At 39.2% G+C, this 14,065-nt stretch overlaps 1 long non-coding RNA gene across 1 annotated transcript; it reads left to right on the forward strand.

Annotated features, from left to right (window-relative positions):
* Positions 1-7,535: 7,535 nt before the first annotated feature.
* LOC140846164 (uncharacterized) lies at positions 7,536-12,518 on the forward strand. The gene is made up of 3 exons (XR_012125080.1): positions 7,536-7,973; positions 8,522-8,597; positions 10,017-12,518. It is a non-coding gene; the product is annotated as an uncharacterized lncRNA (long non-coding RNA).
* The last annotated feature ends 1,547 nt before the right edge of the window (positions 12,519-14,065 follow it).

The following is a 14,065-nucleotide window of genomic DNA, read 5'->3' on the forward strand; positions in this document are numbered from 1 at the left end:
TCCTGCTCCACTCTCTTGAGCCTCCTGATCCCTTGCCTTCATTACTTTTTACAGCTAAAAAATATTCCATTGTATGGGTACACCATGTCTGTTAAATGACTAACCAGTTGTTGGACATTTTAGCTGTTTAGACTTTTATGCATTGTAAATAATTCTGCTGTGACCATTCACATATAATCTTTGGGAGAACATGTTTTTGTTTGGGAAGTAGATGCTTAGGAGTGGGGTTGTTGGGTGATATAGTAAATCTAAGTTTAATTTTTGAAGAAATTTCCAAACTTTTTTCAAAGTGGCTGCGGCATTTTAAAATAACACCAGCAAAGTATGAAAGTTTTCATTTCTGCATATTTTCACCAACAGTTGTTATTGTCTATCTCCATGTGTAGCCATCCCAGTTAGTGAGAAGTAGTATTTCATTGTGGTTTTAATCTGCATTTCCCTAATGACTTATGATAGTAGCATCCTCTTAAAATGTTTTTTAATTGAAATTTAGTAGACATACAATATTACATTAATTTTCATGTGTACAGCATAGTGATTCAACAATCATGTGCTTTAAGAAATGCTCACCACAATAAGTGGAGTTACCATGTGTCACCATACAAAGTTATTACAATAGTATTGACTATATTCCTTATGGTATGATTTTTATCCCAATGACTTACTGTAAACATTACATTTTTTCTTTGGTGAAATGTCTATTCAAATATTATTTCTTTGGTGAAATGTCTATTCAAATGACCCATTTTTTAAATTGGGTCTCTTATTACCAAGTTTGAGTTCTTTATGCATTCTGGACACATGTTCCTTCTCAGATAAGTAAGTTGTAAATACTTTCACCCAATCTATGGTTTACCTTTTCACTTTACTAATGAAGTCTTCTGAAGCACAAAAGTTTTTTATTTTGATGAAGTCCAATTTATCGTTTTTTTTCTTTTATCACTTGGGCTTTTGGTGTTACAGCTAAGAGATCCTTGCCCAATTCAAGGTGTGATATAGTGGTTTATAATAAAAAACATATATTTGGTTTTCAATCCTGTTCTTGGCACAGAGTTCTTAAACCCTTGTAAACCCCTAGGCAGTGAGAGCACTAGAATCATCTTTTGTTCTGATGAAGTAATACTGGATGTCTCCTGGATGGGGCTGGTCACAGAAAGACCAAGCCATGATTAGAAGCTTGGCATTTTTGGTTTGACCCCCATTATCCAGGGACAAGAGAGGGCCTGGAAATGGAGTTAATAATTGGACATATCTACATGAGGAAGCCTCCATAAAATCTCACTCATCTGGAGTTCAGAGGGCTTCCAGGTTGGTAAACACACCCATGAATGGGGAGGGTGCTGTACCCCAACTCCATGGGGACAGAAGTTTCTATGCCCAGGACCCTTCTAGACCTTGCTTATATTCAACATTGCATTAGAGGTTCTAATCAGAATAATAACTCAAGATAAAGAAATACAAGGCATCCAGACTGGAAAAGAAGTAAAATTCTCTTCATTTACAGATGATATAATCATCTATGTAGAAATTTCCATGGGATCTACCAAAAACTACTAGAAATAAGTGAGTTTAACAAGGTTGCAGTATAGAAGATCAATTAAACAAAAATCAGTTGCATTTCCATAGACTCAAAAAGGACCATTGTAATTGGAATTTGAAAAACAATAAAAAACAAAATAAATGAAAAATTTTAAAACACTGAAATTGAAATTAAGAAATAATACAATTAAAAATTTTAAAAATTCTTCAAACTTGCAAATAAAGCTAACAAAAGGTACACATGACCTGTGCACTGAAAACTATAAAACATTGCTGAGAAAACTTCAAGCAGACCTAAGTAAATTGGAAAAGGGTCTTTGTTCGTGGATCAGAAGATTCAATATTGTTAAGATGCCAGTTCCTCCCAAACTGACCTATTGATCCAATGGAATCTAAATTAAAACCCCAACAGGCTATATTTAAGACAGAAAATGACGTGCTATTTCTAAAATTCGTATTTTTCTTTAAATATAAAAGGAAGCTTGACTTGTATTACCAGCTGCTTTATGAGGGCTGAGCTCCCTGTCACTGAAAGTATACAAGCCAAAACAGAAGCCCCCTGCAGAGGGTGCTGTGCTGGGCTAGAGGGCAAGCTGGATCATCTTTAAGGGGACTTCAAACTTCAGGTTCCCCCTCAGTAGCCCCGAAGGGTTATTCATTTATGTCTCTTCAAGAGCTCTGTGTACAGCACTGATTGATCCCTGTTGAGTGAGCAAGTGAGTGAGAAATCCACAGATGAGGGAGGTGTGTGGAGATATCCTGACATGCCAGGTGGCCCTCCTCACATGTTTGGTCCTTCCTGGCCACATGATCCATCCCCCCAGAGATGGCCTCTGCTGGGGACCATGGTTGACAGAGGCATCTCCAAATCACTGACACAGGTCAAGCCATAGGGCAAGTTGTTCTGTGCCTCAGTTTCCCAATATGAAAAGCAAAGATGAACAGGGTTGTTGTGAGGCCAATGGATTATTTAGGAGCAAGGAGCTCCTGCTCATTCACCCCTATATCCTAAGTGCTTGCCAAATGGTAGGAGCACAAGAAATAACTGTTAAATAAGTAGGTACATAATTAAATAAATGCATGAAGAGCTTAGCATGGAGACTGGCCACAGTCAATGTCCAGCAAATATAACCATTCCTGGATATGTCACCGGCTCTAACGAGGGGTTTTCTTGTCTGGCACAAGTACCCCAACAAAAGTGAAAAGAAGGAAGATGGACCCTCTTGATTCACATTGTCTATACAGCTCTTCTTCAAAGAAATTCAGCTCAAGTCTCTCCTGGTGTACTCATCTTTCTTATAGGTACAAATTATGTGAATTTGAAATTGCATGCTACATATAATTCATAAAGCCTTACCTTGTGTTCAACTTAGTATAATGTGAGAATCCCTTTAAATTAAAATTTTTAATTGGGGCGGTGATTTTAGAGATCACCAGTCTTGGGCATGTGGCCACATGGCACAATCTGGCCACATGGTGGCGCCATTTAGGCAGTAACCAAATTGTCGAAAAGACAATGTGGAGAAGAAGATGGTATGAAAGTATAAATGCATGACAACACCCATAGATAGATGGGCACCAAACACACACACACACACACACACACACACACACACACACACAGGTTTAAGGGAAAAATCAGTCTTGATCAATGTGTGTTTTCCATTATGCAGGGTGTTCGAAAGCACATTACTTTGAAATGGAGTCACAGAAAATTTTATTGTGTTCTCAAATTGGTCCCCATAACAGCCCATTGGATATTTGAGGATGGAGTGGCACTGCCCCCATGTGGGCCAATCTTGGGTGAAATGAAGTCACAGTCAGGCACTGTGTGGTGGGAGGGAACAAGAATATATTAATTTATTTAACTAAATCCCTTCTTGGGGCTTCTTTCTCTCCCACCAAAGATGGAGGTTTTGACATCTAACATTATTTCTTTGCACTATCTGTGGAAATGGGAGTGGTGTCCGAGAATAATTTCATTCCATTATGGATAAAGAAACAAATTTCTGTGCCTCTGAGTTATAAAATCATGCCTACACAGGTGTTCAGCCATTTCTAGAATGAGCCTCAGATCCCCTTAAGCTGACTCAGGCTCTCTGGGTAAATGCTTGGTCAAGTTCCCCTGACTCTCCACTGCCTCCCCTCCTCCCTGTCCCCAAAGTGTGGATGTCACAGAGGCTCCCCGGAGTCCGCTCCACCCTCAGCTGCTCAGGCAAGGTGAGGGTCTCCTCTGTCTTTGATCACTGGCGTGTGGCTGGCCGGAGCCATAGCCCTGCTACAACTTCCTGTTGTGACCAGGGTTCTTCAAGCCACACCTGCTGGGTGTGCTCTGTGGAAACCGGCTGCATGACACCTCTTCAGCCTTCCTGGTGTGCACTGTGCAGGACCCACCTTGGCCCGTCACTATGGGATCCTCCCTCAGCCCTCACTCTTCTCCTCTCCACAACCAGGCAGCTCCAGCATGGTGCTGGACATGGGCTTCCCTGTGGTGCTGGAATTATTCCTGGGACACCCCCAAGCAAACAAGGCCCTGCCTCTGTGCCCTGAGATATCCCCCAACCACCATCTCAAGACCACCTTCCGGGAGCCAAGGCCCCATTACTGGGCACACTGAGTCCCTCTGGGGACCCAAGACTCCTACTCAGGTCACTGCTCTTCCTCCTGACTACCTGTGACACACATGTCTTTCCTGTGGGAAGTAGTTCTTATGCCATAGCTGCTTCACTATTGTGTTGCTTCATTTTATAACCTGCGGTCTGAGTCCTCTGTGCTTGGCCTTTTCTGGGATATAACCCAAAATCTCTTTTATTAATTTCTACCTTTATCTTTATTATTACATTTCATCTTCTTTCTTTACACTAGTGTACCTTTCTTTTTCTAGTGTCTTGAGGTCTAGTGTCTAGAATACTGATGAGATTTTTCTCCTTTTCCAATATAGGCCTTTACAGGTATAAATTTCCTTCTAAGCACTGCCTTAATTGCATCCCATAAGTTTTGGAGTTGTTTCTTTAGCCCAGTACAGCTTTGCTCATACCCTCCTCCTTTGTGTTCTTACTGGAAATATATTACATTTCCATATGTTAAAGGCCCCAAAACGCAATTATATACATACTATTTTATGCAATTATTTTCTAAATCTGTTAGGAATAGAAAGGAAATGAAATATTTATATTGCCTTTTACAATTAACTTTATTGTTGTTCTTTGTTTTTTCACTTGAAATTGAATTACTATCTGGGATCACTTGCTTCCAGCCTGAAGAAATTCCTTTAGTATTTTTTGTGAGGTGAGTTTTCTAGCAAAAAATTCTCCATTTTTCTTTATCTAGGAATGTCTTTATTATACCATCATTTTTTAAAGAAAGTTTTATTGGATATAGGATTCATGGTTGACAATTTTTTTTCTTTGAACACTTTGAATATGTCATCCAAGTGCCTCTGCCATCCATTGTTTCTGCTGAGAAGTCAGCTGTTAATCATACTAAGGTCACCTTTCAGGTAATGATTTGTTTTTCTCTAGCTTTAAAGTCTTTTTCTATGTCTTTGACTTTCAGCATTTTTACTAGGATGTGTCTGTTTGTGGATATCTCTGTTTATCCTCCTTGCAGTTCACTGAGTTACTCAAATTTGTAGATTAAGATTTTTCTTCAAATTTGGGAAATTTTCACAATTGTTTCTTCAAATATATTTTTACTTTTCCTGTCTCCTTCTCCTCTCATTACATATATATTGGTACACTTAGTGGTGTCCCACATTTCTATGAGGTTCTATTCATTTTCCTTCATTCTTTTTTCTCTCTGTTCTTCAGATTATGTAATCTTTAAATGGTCTATCTTCAAGTTCACTAGTTCTTTCTTCTGTTAGTTCAAACCTGTTAAGCTTACTATAGAGAATTTTTCACTTCAGTTATACTTTTCTGCTCTAGAATTCCATGTGATTCTTTTTAATCATTTCTACCTATTATTAATATTCTTTATTTGATGAGACATTGTCCTCATACCTTCTTTACTTTGAACATGGTTTATTATAGTTCCTTGAAGATATTGTGGCTACTTTAAAGTCTTCATCAAATCAAATACTTGGACTTTCTCACAGGAAAATTCTGTTGCCTGCTTTTTTCCTCCATGTATGGGCCAGACTTTCCTGGTTTTTATGATGTCGTGTAATTTTTTTTCACTTTTTGGAAACTAGAAATTTGGGGTAATATATTGTAGCAACTCTGGGTACTGGGCTCCACCCTCCCATTTCCTCTAGGACTTGTGTTGTTATTTGTTGTTTATTTGTTTAGTGATTCACTGGATTATTTTAATGATATCAATTTCTCCCCAGCAGGGTGAAGCCTGTGTTTCTCCTTGGCAGGTACAGCTTTAAGCATATGCAGTCACCCTGGATCACAATGATTTGGGCCTTTTTGATGTTCTCACTCCATGCCCACTGCTAGATGGTTAAGCTCCGCTAACTGCTGACTGATTATTCTATTGTTTTGAACAATATCTTGGGGCTTAAATTGCTACACAGACCAATCAAATTAAATTTGGGATCCTTTATGGGAATAGATTTTGAAGTCAGTGTTTGAGATTTGTTCTGACCCAGGAGGGTTCTTCTTAGCTGCTTCATTTCCTGGTTCTCTCTAGTAAACTAGACACCCTATGGTTTAGCTTTTATCTCTAACAAATATACTAGTGTCTTCTTTTATTATTTTTCAGAAGAACCTCCTCTGTTTTTTAACATACCCTTAGGCTTGAATAATCCTACTTTATGTTGGAAATGAACTCAGTCTTTTTTGGAAGAACTTCAAAGTACTCTATTTTATGCCTACCTCTTGCTCTGGCAAAATCTCTGAGCCACAGCTCTAGAGCTGGGAGCAGGGACAGTAGCATACTTCCTTCTGGGATAAATACCAGCGTTAGGATCTGGATGCTCCATAGAAGAGGAGGAGAAAGGGCAAGCTCTTTACTCTGGGCTTGCTTCTCCTGGTATGGAAATTCCACTTTAACAAAGTAGCTAGGGTGAGGGCAATCAGAGCTATTGTACTTTCAGTGCATCACAACCAAGGTAGAGCTTCATCCCATGATCAGGAACTGAACAGAAGATGAGAGCATCAGGTCTTAGCCACACTTGCCCAGAGCTCAGCCTCTGCAGTGGATAGCCAGGGGCAGGATGAGAAATGCTGATGCCCTGCCCCTCCTGGAAAGATATCATGGGCCTCCAACTGAGGGCGAGGGGAGAGGACACCCTGTGTTCATGGCTACACCCATGGAGAGTGGGGTTTCCATCACTCTGAGCTGGGAGAGGGGAGGGAGGTAGCAGGCTGTAGTTCAGGTACAAGACTCTCATTGTTCTTACTGAGTATTAGTAGGTTTTCTGGAATAAACATTCCTTTACTTTCTGTAAGCCCTTAGGACCATTGCAGAGTTTATTTTATGTGGTTGTTTTTAAATAATTTTCACCAGTGTCCACAGAGATCCTTATGTTGCCATGCCAGAAGTAGAATCTGTGCTACCATTTTTACTAAATTCCTGTCTTTTTTTTAACATATTCTGATGAAGTTTTTGAGTGTTATGCCCCTGGTCCCATTTTCCTCATACACTCTGTGGTTCTTATTGTGGAATTCTGTGTAGTATGGTGATTTTTAGGAATGTATATTTGAATGAGAGCAGAATTGACAGTGGGTTAGAAGTAAAAGGATGTTAAAAGGTAGACCATGCACATAACCAGCAGGAAGCTGATGTGACTATTATAATGTCATACCAAGTAGACTTTAAGTTCAGATGTGTTACAAGAGGTCAAAGTTACAAATACATACAGCTAAAAAAGTCAATTCAACAAGAAGATAAAACAATCTTAAATTCTCATGACCCTATTAGTATTTTTCCAAAATATATGCGATTGATGAGAGGAGCTGCAAAGTCCCATTGTGAAGGGCACCGGTACAGAGACAAGTGAAGTGAAAGGGCAGGCTCCCAGATTCTATTTCAGCCAATTGGGACCCGGATCCTACCTCAGCCAATCGGGACCCGGATCCTATTTCACCCAATCAGAGCTTGGTCTCTCTCCTCTCCAGTCAGCAAGGAGCTCACCCACCACCCTTAGACCCTGCCAATTGACCAGAGCCACAACCTATCACCCCACCAACTACCCCTAGATCCAGCCAGTCCGCCAGAGCCACGACCATCACCCCACCAACTGCCTAGAACCCCATAAAACCTTTGTGATATTGAAACTCGCTCTCTTTTCTGGCATCTTGCCACTGCCTTGGTGTAGATGAGAGATTGAGCTCGAGCTAGCTCGAATAAAGGCCCTTTTCTTTTGCATCGGTGTTGGCTCCTTGGTGGTCTTCTGGGATTCACGACTTTGGGCACAACATTTGGGGGCTTGTCTGGGATCCCAGAGACCCCCAGGACTCCCAACCTGGAGGGCCCTGTGCCGGCTGGTGAGTGCACTCAGTTATCTGTGTATCCTTGTCTACCTGTGTCTCACTCTGTCTTTATCTGTGTCTTACTGTTTTTGTTCACAAACAAGCCTGTATAAGCCTGTAGGAGCTCCAATCCATATCTGGGTCGGCATTGACTTAGGCGGACGTGCTGGCGGGTCGCCGACCAGGGGTCTTGGGAGACGTCCCTTGCCCCCGTCTGGAGGACAAAGTCCTCATCTGTGAGGAAAGCCAGCTGCCACTGCAGTCTGACAGGCCCTCAACTTACTTTCAGTTTTGCCTCCGCGGCCGCCGCAGATTCTTCTCTGTAGGCACCTGTTTGTTGTTTGTCGTGTTTGTTTTAGTCTTGTGGTTGACAGAAGAAATGCAGATGACCCCCTTGTCACTCATGACAGACCATTTTTCTCAGACGTTAAGGAGAGAGAGCTCACAATTTGAGCATGGACGTCAGGAAGGGAAAATTTCGTGTTTTCTGCACCTCCGAGTGGCCATCCTTTAATGTTGGCTGGCTGCCGGAGGGAACATTTAATCCAACCACTCTTTTACAGGTTAAAGATATCAGGGGAAGAGCTAACAATCTCAGTGTGGAAGTCCAGAAGGGTCAGTGACAGACTTTTTGTTCTAGTGAGTAGCCAGTTTTCAATGTCGGATGGCTGCCAGAGGCAACCTTATCATTATGCCTCAGTCTGTATGTTTGTGTGTCTAAGTGTGTAAATGAAAATATCTTTCTACCTCCGGATGGTATTAATGAAATTGATTTAAAGACAAGCGCTTGTGAAAATTGGGCATTCCAAAACTTCCAGAAAATCTGATAAAAAATGTTAAGCATTAATGCTAATTTGGGTTTGGCTGAGGCGCGCATGTCCTTGTAGTTATCAGCTGCCTACGTTTACCTAAGGTCATTTAAGTGGATGTTATCTGCTAAATCTTTTAAGAATAAAATGTTTAAAGGCTTGGCTTTGTCTAATATTCAGTAAAGGTCTTGTAAGTAATCTATCATAGTTGTTACAAATGAGTGTGGCAAGTGAACACCTTTTTAATTGTGTGTTACAGTGTGTATACCTACCTGCAGCCTGAGAATCTTTGTAGTAACCTAAAATCTTAAAGTTTTGCTAAGTTGATATACTTTATGTTTAGTGAGATATTGTGCTGTAAAGCTCATAGTTACAGAAATTATAAAATGTTCATAAATGTGTCAATCTAAAGAATGCTAGTGTAATAGTTTACAATAGCCTGCTTCTCAGTGTTCACTAGAAATTAAGGTACTTAATGGTTTTAAGTTTTAATTAAAACTACTTAAAGTAATAAGGAAAACATTTCTGCATGCTAAAGAATGTGTCTTTTGATAACAGAAAGTAACTTTGTTCTAAAGTACAGCTGTTTATTTAGAGGGAGAACTAAATATAAGAAGAAGGTTGTAGAAAGTTTTGGAAGAATTTAATATGGTCATCTATATAAAATTAAAGCAAATGAGTCTGTATCAAGTACACAGCAAAATTAGAATTTCGTTTTCAGTTAAAAAGACAAAGTTTTCTTAAACTGTTAGTCTGCTCTTAATGTTGAAAGATTGCAAAAGGCTTTCTAATTGTTTTATCAAAGAAGTTTCTCATGCTTAAAGTCTCAATGAGTTGTCTGAGTATTTAAGAAAATGACATCTTAATATTAAAAAGACTAAAAGCTAAAGTTTGCTAACAACTGTGTAAACTTCTTTATTTGCCTTTGAGGTATTTTGTCATTCTGGTTAAATGGATAAGTATTGCTTCATAGCAACCTATAATACTATTTAAGCAAATGCCAAATAAACTTTCTTCTGACAACTTCCCAAAATCAAATTCAAAAAGGTACTTTTACCTCTAATTAACTCTGATATTTTCCAGAGGGCCCCCGGAACATGTCAGAGGAATTTTTTCTGTCATTGGAGAAAATATTTGACTAATTTGGCTTATTTATCTGATATATACTTACCTGCTTAATTACCTGGAAAGCACTGTGAAAGGGAATGATGCTAAACTTTGTTACTGAATGTTTTTTTTTTTGTTACAGAAATATCCGAATTTCCTTATGTCTACTGTCTTGCAGTAAGCTCTCATCAGATCTTTAACCATTGACATTCGTAAGTTTTTTGCCATTTACAGTCACTGTTTTATTACTCCTACACTAGTAAAGAACTATATTTCAGCAGAACAGGTATTGGTTACACAGGATTAAGTGAACTAAGGAAGATGGTTTTGTGACTTTTTGTTTCAGATGTTGCTGATAAAGTGTTTTAAGCTTTTTCTCTTAAGCTGACAACAGTTTCATGAATAACAATACCTTTATAAGCAGAATTGAAACATTTACCTTTCTCTCTACCTGACCCCTCAAGAATTTAAAAGCTTTCAGTATTTTTATGTTTCATGGCAGTATGTTTATTTGCATAAGTTCAATAAGAACCTGCATTCCTTGTAAGAGGACCAATTAAAAACACAGGTTATACTACCAAGGCTTTGACTGGAATGTCATTCCTGAGAGACACGTGCATAAACTCAGATATGAACAGACAGCTTTACGGGACTAAGGTTGGCTTTATAAAGCCAACAAAGCCCCTTGGAAGAACTGGCCTGGTACCTTGCTTACAAGGTTCCCAGCAGCCTTACCAGGTGAGTAAGGAAGGTCACTTCCTGGAAGGTGCAGGAACCCCAAGATGTCTAGAGGACCTAGAGAAGAGAGGAATTCACCCAAATCTACAGGTACTGCAGGCAAAACCTGATGGCAAGTCTGGCTTGGCTGTCTGGCCTCCAGAGGCCTTTAAAAGTTCAATCTGAAATTCCTTACAAAAAGTTCCAGCAAGGCACGTTTAAAAGAGCCTAGGTAATCAATTGCTCTTCTTGCTGCACTTATGCAAATAATCAAGCCAACTGTTAATTGTTTTCTTAATCTGGCTAATTCTAATAAAAATAAGGGTGATTTTAGAGAAAAGTGTTGTTTCAATAATGCTGTCTTATCTATACTAAATCCTAATATCCAGAATTCTAGTTTCCCCATAATACCTGACTATGATTCTCAATTAGAGTCTTCATATTTCTAGTTCTCATATTCAGCCATGCATTCTTAATCTCGTCAAGTTTGTCCTTCCAGAATAGAAAATCCAACCCCAGATGTTGCTACTTAACCTAATAACACAATTTGTTTTATCTTGCCTAGAAGCCACAAAACTGCAAATAGTAATAGAAATGAAACCCAGAATAGAAGCACCAACCTTCTGAGGCCCTCTCAACTGACCAGTGATGGAGACCTAGCTGCACTCTTTACTGCGCCCCCTTCTCAGCATGAAGCAGCCAGAGTGGTCATCGCCCCTTTTCCCTAGCAGCAGCTAGGGTCTCTATCTGTAGAGGGGAGAATGAGACAGGGACCATAGGCTTAGACAGAATAAGGTGAGAGCCTCTGGAGAAAGCAAGGCAGGATATTTGCAATCCGAGCAACGTAACTACATGCTGGAACCCCCCCCCCTACTAAAACTATGTTGAACATTAAGCTCTAGAATCATTCTTCAGTGAGATCAGTTAATGTTCCCCAGATAAAGAAGAGTAGCACATGTTTTATTATGCTAATCATTTGTAATCGTGTATAAGATTCACTTTAGCATACTAAAAGGCCCAGGCCTATGTGCTGTCTTTCCTCCTTCAGATCTGACTAGGTAATTTTGTAAGCTGAGCAATTGACTTAGCATGCAGACCCAGCTGTAGACCGCACAGTAAAAGGCAGGATTCTTTAGCAAATAGACAATATCTTAGCCCACCTTAGAGGCTGGGCACGCAGTCTTGTGATGTACACCCGAACCAAGGTGCCAGTGTCCCAGAGAGAAATCAAGGCAGGAAATTATCTTTAATATTCAAGGACCCCTTGCCATCCTACTCCTTTTACTAACCCTTGGGCCCTGTATCATCAACAGGCTGGTCCAGATTGTCAGAGACCACGTGGGGGCCATCCAACTGATAGTCCTCTGTGCTCAATACAAGCCCCTAGTAATCTTGTTACTCCTGCTTACCTTTAGACCATGTATCCTCAATAAACTGATAACTTTAATTAAAGATAGAATGAATACAGTCTAGCTAATGGTGCTAAGATAATAGTATCAGCCTTTATCTCCTTACAACTGCAAAACCTTATTAGACCCATAATTGGGTCCCTTCTTAAGATCCAGAGAAAAAGTGGAATGAAAGGGCAAGCTCCCAGATTCTATTTCAGCCAGTTGGGACCTGGATCCTACCTCAGCCAATCGGGACCCGGATCCTATTTCACCCAATCAGAGCTTGGTCTCTCTCCTCTCCAGTCAGCAAGGAGCTCACCCACCACCCTTAGACCCTGCCAATTGACCAGAGCCACAACCTATCACCCCACCAACTACCCCTAGATCCAGCCAGTCAGCCAGAGCCACGACCATCACCCCACCAACTGCACTAGAACCCCATAAAACCTTTGTGGTATTGAAACTCGCTCTCTTTTCTGGCATCTTGCCACTGTCTTGGTGTAGATGAGAGATTGAGCTCGAGCTAACTCGAATAAAGGCCCTTTTCTTTTGCATCGTTGTTGGCTCCTTGGTGGTCTTCTGGGATTCGTGACTTTGGGCACAACAGAAGGGTGGTGGCGATCTTTGCAATCTACCACACTGACAGAAGAAAAAAAGTAACAGTAAAAAAATACTTGAGTAATCAATTAAAAAGAAAAAAGTACTTCATTAACCCATAGAAAACAAATACATAAATACAAAATAATATACATTCAAACTACATACATCAAAAGTTAACAAAACTAAAAGGGAAGTGGAAAAGCCAAATTATAGGTGGAATTCTAACATACCTCTTTCAGTAATTGACAGAAACAAGAAATCAAACAAAATGTAAAGATACAGAAGATTTGAGCAACATGATTAACCAACTGGATTTACATTCCATATATAGTGCCATGCTACACTAAATTACTTTTTCAAGTATATTACTTCCAAGCACACATGGGACGTTTACCAAGATAGACCACATGCTGAGCCTAAAAGCAAGTGTCAGTGAATTTCATAGGATTGAACTCAGAATACATCCTCTAATCACAGACAAATTACACTAAAAATCAAAGGTAACCAAAATTTCCCAAGTATTTGTAAATTACACAACATATTTCTAAATAACCCATAGCTCAAAGAAGAAATCATACTGAAAATTAGACAGTGCTATCTACTATCTTGGTTACCGTGAAACCTAACAAATCAAAACAAAACTATGTATTTTACAGATAGAAGAAGAAAGAAAAACTAGATAAATGGATGAACATAGCATATTTGCGATTGAAAACTGTTAAGATGATAATTCTTCCAAATCCATTCAATATTGTTCCGATCAAAGTTCTAGCACATTTTTCATTTCTGGAAATGAAAGCTTATTCAAAAATTAATATGGAAATGCAAAGGACCAATAAAAGTTAGCCATTCTGAGAAAAGAAGCACGAATTTTAAGGACTAACACTACATCTTACAAGTTTTTATAAAACCATGGTAATTACAACATGTGGTATTAAGACAAGAATAAGCATGTAGGCAAATGAAACATAACAGTCCAGAAACAGACCAACCCATATATGATGACATGGTTTATGACAAATATGCCTCTGTAATGCAGTGAGGACTGACTGGTTATTTCAACAAATTATACCAAGCTAATTAAATAGCAATATGAAAACAATGAATGCTGGTACCTATCTTACACAGAAATCAATTCTAGATGGATTGTCAATCTAATTGTGAAAACAGAAAACTAAGACAAAAAAATGTGGTGCAAAATATCTTTATGACTTTGGAGTAAATTGAAAGTTTTTAGACTACAACACAAAAGTTTTTAGATGGAGTAAACAAAGATTTTAGACTATAACATAAAAAAGGCTATGCACAAAAGACTATGAAAAGTACTATATTAAAATTAATAAATTCCATTTATCAAAGAGAACATTAAAATAATGCAAAGTCAGGTCACTGAGTAGGTGATTTTTGCAATGCATATAGCCATCAAAGGATTATTCAGAATATATAAAGAAGTTCTACAGATTAACAACAAAAGACAATCAAA

Source organism: Manis javanica, chromosome 14, assembly GCF_040802235.1.
Source record: "Manis javanica isolate MJ-LG chromosome 14, MJ_LKY, whole genome shotgun sequence".
NCBI lineage: Eukaryota > Metazoa > Chordata > Mammalia > Pholidota > Manidae > Manis > Manis javanica.